Consider the following 6,001-nt stretch of genomic DNA (forward strand, 5'->3'; position numbering starts at 1 on the left):
CCTGGTTGTACGAGTGTTTATTTGTATTGGGCATTTCGTCAGCAAGCTTCTGTGTTCAGTCTGAGCCAGCAGCTGTGTCTTGTGTCTCAGAATCAAGTAATCATGTTGGTGAACAGGAGTGAAAAGTCTTCAAGTCAGTAACAACCCCGTGAATAGAGCTTCAGTTTTTGTAGTGGGAGAAATGGGGGTGACAGTCCTTTACAGGCACTGAACTATGTTAACACTCCTACCCTTGTCCAGAGTTTCCATCTTTTCTGATTCTTTTTGAGATAAGCACTCATTGGTTGGAATATTGCTTAAAAACCTGCGATTAAAAAAATTCTCAATATAAAACAAAAGACTGAGCTAAGTAGGATGTGTGTGCGTGAGCAGCTGGATGAACTGCCAGTCCACACGCTGCTGTGGTAATGGGAAGTGATAACTGTTACATGCTGCCACTGTGAGTAGGTGATTGGGGAAGGAGCTAGAGGCTAGTGTCTGGACTAGGGTGGGAGGGACTATGAATTTGACTTTTGAATCTAAGGAGGCCTAAATCTGTGCCTTACATTATTTCCCCCACATTTGTGACTTAATTTGCCTCATGACTTCCCCAGAATTAGCCATAACAAAATATAGCTTACAGTGAATGTGGCAACTCCCTGCTATGCTGCAGCAGAGGCATTCAGAGATCCGTGAGAAGGGTAGTCTTCTTTAAAGTAAAGGCATCGTCAACATTCACCCTACTTTGATTTTTATACCATATCCACTGTTGTGGTATTGGAGCCCATCATTTACTAAAGCTAGGACGAGGAGTGGAATTCAGAGGGCACTGTATTCTGTTCGGTATTGTGTACATACCATTCTGTATTCTGTTTTTGTTTGGCCTGGTACCTCACTAGCTAATGCAGTTGGGATTTTACCATTAAACTTTTCCATTGTTTGAATAATGCACTTGTACAATAAGAAAATATGTTCTCCAGATTCTGTATTCTCCTTAGCACACTCAGAATGTAAATCCTCATGTTCTAAACTTCACACATAACCAATCCTAGAAGAAGTCTTGGCAGCACAGTTACCATCAGGAAGTCTTCTAGGTGACACCAAATAATGGGATCCAGTGGACCCATTGCTTCAAGCAAAGTTGTGAAACATCCAGCAAGAACAAAGTTCCTGATGCCATGTTCTCCAGTATGCCATCCAAGCAAAAATATCTCCTCCTCTCCTTTGGTTTTGAGGTAGTCTACTCTGTGGCACAAAATTAATTTGGGTGAATGTAGCGTCCTACCCTAATGCAGAACCCTCCAAATCACATGGAGATATAACTCCCAAATCTGGCAGTTTCCTACTGCTCCCATCTTCCTTTCCATAGCAGAAATGTCATCCGTATGTGTATGAATAAGAGAAAAGCTCTGGAGCAAAGGATTTCAGTTCAACTGGTGCTGATTCCTGGGTGACTTCCTGAGTCAGTCTCAAAGGTGTGGATATAGCCTTCCTCCTCTATGACATTCAGGACTTCAGAAGGATTCTTAACACCGATTCTTCAGTCTGGGTATTTCTGCCAGGCTGCTACAAAATGCTGAAGGTGACAGAGGCTGATGTAATCATAGAAATGTGGGGCTGAAAGGGACTTAGAAGTCATCAAGTCTAACCCCGTGTGCTGAGGCAGGACCACGTATACCTAGACCATCCCTGACAGGTGTTTGTCAAACCTGTTCTTAAAAACCTCCAGTGACGGGGATTCCACAACCTCCCTTGGAAGCCTGATCCGGAGCTTAACTACCCTGAGAGTTGGAAAGGTTTTTGCAGTATCTGACCTAAGTCTCCATTGCTGCAGATTAAGTCTGTTACTTCTTGTCCTACCTTCAGTGGACATGGAGAACAATTGATCCCTGTCCTCTTTATAACAGCCCTTTACACATTTGAAGACTATTAGCCCTCCCGCCCCTCTAAAAACTTTTTCTGATGGGCCAGATTTACTAAACCTTTTATTGTTTGTGCTGCTCTCTGGACACACTCCAGTTTGTCCACTTCTTTCCCAAAGCGTGGCACCCAGAATTGGACACAATACTCAGCTGAAGGAAACATCAAAGAAGAGTCTAGAATAAGAAGGTGCTCTCCATAAGTGAATCATACCCAGTATTGGACTGTAATGGGGGGATAGAGGATTTCACTCCATTCTTTGGATATTGCTGAACCATTACTGCCAGAGAGGTCTCTTCTCCCTTGTGCCTAAAGATACTTCAGATAAGCAGGTATTTTCAAAACCTTTTTCCACAGGAGGGTACCACCTCTGAGAGCTTTATTCCTATAGTCTGCCTCTGTCATAGAATATTAGGGTTGGAAGAGACCTCAGGAGGTCATCTAGTCCAATCCCCTAACACCAACACCAACTAAATCATCCCAGCCAAGGCTTTGTCAAGCCGGGCCTTAAAAACCTCTAGGGATGGAGATTCCACCACCTCCCTAGGTAACCCATTCCAGTGCTTCACCGCCCTCCTAGTAAAATAGTGTTTCCTAATATCCAACCTAGACCTCCCCCACTGCAACTTGAGACCATTACTTCTTGTTCTGTCATCTGTCACCACTGAGAACAGCCTAGCTCCATCCTCTGTGGGAACCCCCGTTCAGGTAATTAAAGGCTGCTATCAGATCCCCCCTCACTCTTCTCTTCTGCAGACTAAATAACACCAGTTCCCTCAGCCTCCTAATCATTTTCGTTGCCCTCCGCTGGACTCTGTCCAATTTGTCCACATCCCTTCTGTAGTCGGGGGACCAAAACTGGACAAGCAGTGTCTAATAGAGGGGAATAATCACTTCCCTTGATCTGCTGGCAATGCTCCTACAAATACAGCCCAATATGCCGTTGGCCTTCTTGGCAACGAGGGCACACTGCTTACTCATATCCAGCTTCTCGTCCACTGTAATCCTCAGGTCCTTTACTGCAGAACTGCTGCTTAGCCAGTCGGTCCCCAGCCTATAGCAGTGCATGGGATTCTTCCTTTCTAAGTGTAGGACTCTGCACTTGTCCTTGTTGAACCTCATCAGATTTATTTTGGCCCAATCCTCCAATTTGTCTAGGTCACTCTGGACCCTATCCCTACCCTCCAGCATATCTACCTCTCCCCCCAGCTTAGTGTCATCTGCGAACTTGCTGAGGGTGCAATTCATCCCATCATCCAGATCATTAATAAAGATGTTTAACAAAACCAGCCCCAGGACTGACCCGCTTGCCAACTAGACATAGAGCCGTTGATCTCTACCCGTTGAGCCCGACAGTCTAGCCAGCTTTCTATCCACCTTATAGTCCATTCATCCAATCTATACTTTTTTAACTTGCTGGCAAGAACACTGTGGGAGACTGTATCAAAAGCTTTGCTAAAGTCAAGATATATCACATCCACCGCTTTTCCCATATCCACAGAGACAGTTATCTCATAGAAGGCAATCAGGTTGGTCAAGCATGTTGACTGTTCCTGATCACCTTCCTCTCCTCCAGGTGCTTCAAAATGGATTCCTTGAGGACCTGCTCCATTATTTTGCCAGGGACTGAAGTGAGGCCAACCAGTCTGTAGTTCCCTGGGTTCTCTTTCTTCACTTTTTAAAATTTGGCCACTAGATTTGCCTTTTTCCAATCGTCCGGGACCTCTCCCGATCGCCACGAGTTTTCAAAGATAATGGCCAATGGCTCTGCATTCACATCAGCCAACTCCCTCAGCACCCTTGGATGCATTAGATCTGGACCCATGGACTTGTGCACATCCAGCTTTTCCAAATAGTCCTTAACCTGTTCTTTCTGAGGGCTGCTCACCTCTTCCCCATACTGTGTTGCCCAGTTCAGCAGTCTGGGAGCTGACCTTGTCTGAGAAGACAGAGGCAAAAAAAAGCATTGAGTACTTCAGCTTTTTCCACATTTGTCACTATGTTGCCTCCCCCATTCAGTAAAGGTCCCACACTTTCCCTGACCACCTTCTTGTTGCTAACATACCTGTAGAAACCCGTCTTGTTACCCTTCACATCCCTTGCCTTCTGCAACTCCAATTGTGCCTTGGTCTTCCTGATTACACCCCTGCATGCTCTAGTAATATTTTTATACTCCTCCCTAGTCATCTGTCCAAATTTCTACTTCTTGTAAGCTTCCTTTTTGAGTTTAAGCTCACTGAAGATTTCACTGTTAAGCCAAGCTGGTCGCCTGCCATATTTGCTATTCTTTCTGAACTTCGGGATGGTTTGTGCCATCAATAAGGCTTCTTTAAAATACAGCTCCTGGACTCCTTGCCCCCTCATATTAGCTTCCCAAGGGATCCTGCCCATCAGTTCCCTAAGGGAAACAAAGTCTGCTTTTCTGAAGTCCAGGGTCTGTATTTTGGTACTCTGCTTTCTTCCTTTTGACAGGATCCTGAACTCTACCATCTCATGGTCACTTTCTCTGCAAACTATTGTTTGAGCTGTTGCTCAATGCCATTGCTTAGAGCCATCACATGAGTAATATTTATGGTTTGGCCACGTGGCCCTGAAAAGTAGGTGACATTGTTCCTTTAAAAGTGTCTACTTTCTGATTACTTTAGAACCCAGGAAACACAAAATTGTTTGTTCATTGGAAACTGGATGGTAAATCCTACTAGTTAAAAAAATTATGGGGCCAAATACAGAGCAGCCATCACTCACCAGGATTTCAAGGAACCAGGGCCGGCTCCAGGCACCAGCAAACCAAGCATGTGCTTGGGTCGGCACATTTTCAGGGGCAGCATTCTGGCCATCCTTTTTGCTTGGGGCGGCAAAAGCCTAGAGCCGGCCCTGGCAGCAGCGCGTCCTGCACGGGGGGTGCCCTGGGGCCACTGCGGTTCGCGTCAGGGAGCAGTGCCCGCACCTTATGGCCGGGCGGGCTCCAAGCAGGACACGGGCTGGGGGCTGCCCCGGGGGGCGTACGGAGCTGCCTGCAGGTGCTGCAGGGCAGCTGCTCCCCAGCGCCGCAGCTGGGGCTGGGCAAAGTGGCCCGAGCCACCCAGGGACTGCAGCAGGGCGGCCAAGAGCAGCAGCAGCTGCGGGGCCATAGAGGAGACTGGTGCCCGGGGCACTGCCGTGCGGGGCCCACATCCCGCTCTCCGGGGCTCTGTTCCTTCTGGGGCTGCCCTGCCCCGGCTCCTCAGCCCTCTGCCGGGCGGTCCCCCCAGCTCTGCCCTCCCAGGTCCCTGCCGGTCCTGGAGGCGGGAGCCCTGGCTGGAGGGACCCTGGGCTGAGGCGCGGCCCGGGAGCCCCGCTGCTTACCCCAACCCTGCCAGCGCCGGACCGGCTGGAGGTGAGGGGGAAGTGGGCGGAGTCAGCACTGGTGGGGGGGAGCCTAGGGCTGGGGCGGCAGGTGGGGGGGGGGAGAGCCCAGGATTGGGGCAGCAGGGGGTGCAGGTGGGGGGAGAGCCCAGGGTTGGGGTGGCAGGGGGGGAGCCCAGGGCTGGGGTGGGGGGCAGCCAAAACATTTTTTGCTTGGTGTGGCAAAAAACCTAGAGCTGGCCCTGCATGGAACACAGCGCTGTTCTGCTCTGACCCACAGTGAACCTTCTATTAGCTGCCACACAATCTTTTCATTAGCAAAGTTGAGCAAGCTTGTCATAGACTGTGCACAGGAGCTCCCTTTTGTGGAAGCCATACACAAAGGAATCCTGCCCTGGTGCCATATGGCTTGCTCATAATGATGATGGACATGCAGTGGCAGGAGTGCTGGTGGTGTTCTGTAGATGAGACCGGTTCTTGCCCCAAGAGATTTACAGTTGATTCGACATGACACAGCAGGGGTCGCCAATAAACAAAGGATGGGGGACTAGAAGGATGAGGATTACCATGGTGAAGATCACGAAGTATCTAATTGTAACACACACACTGTTAGTTCCTCTTACTTTTAAAATGTGAAATCTAACTAGAATGGGGTTTCTCAATCTAGGGGTCACAAACAGGGGTTATGACCACCACACTCTTCCCAACTGCTGAATAGGAGGGGGTTCTGGGGAGGTCCCAAGTAGGTGGGGGGGTC

This window comes from Emys orbicularis, chromosome 9, assembly GCF_028017835.1.
Source record: "Emys orbicularis isolate rEmyOrb1 chromosome 9, rEmyOrb1.hap1, whole genome shotgun sequence".
Classification (NCBI taxonomy): domain Eukaryota; kingdom Metazoa; phylum Chordata; order Testudines; family Emydidae; genus Emys; species Emys orbicularis.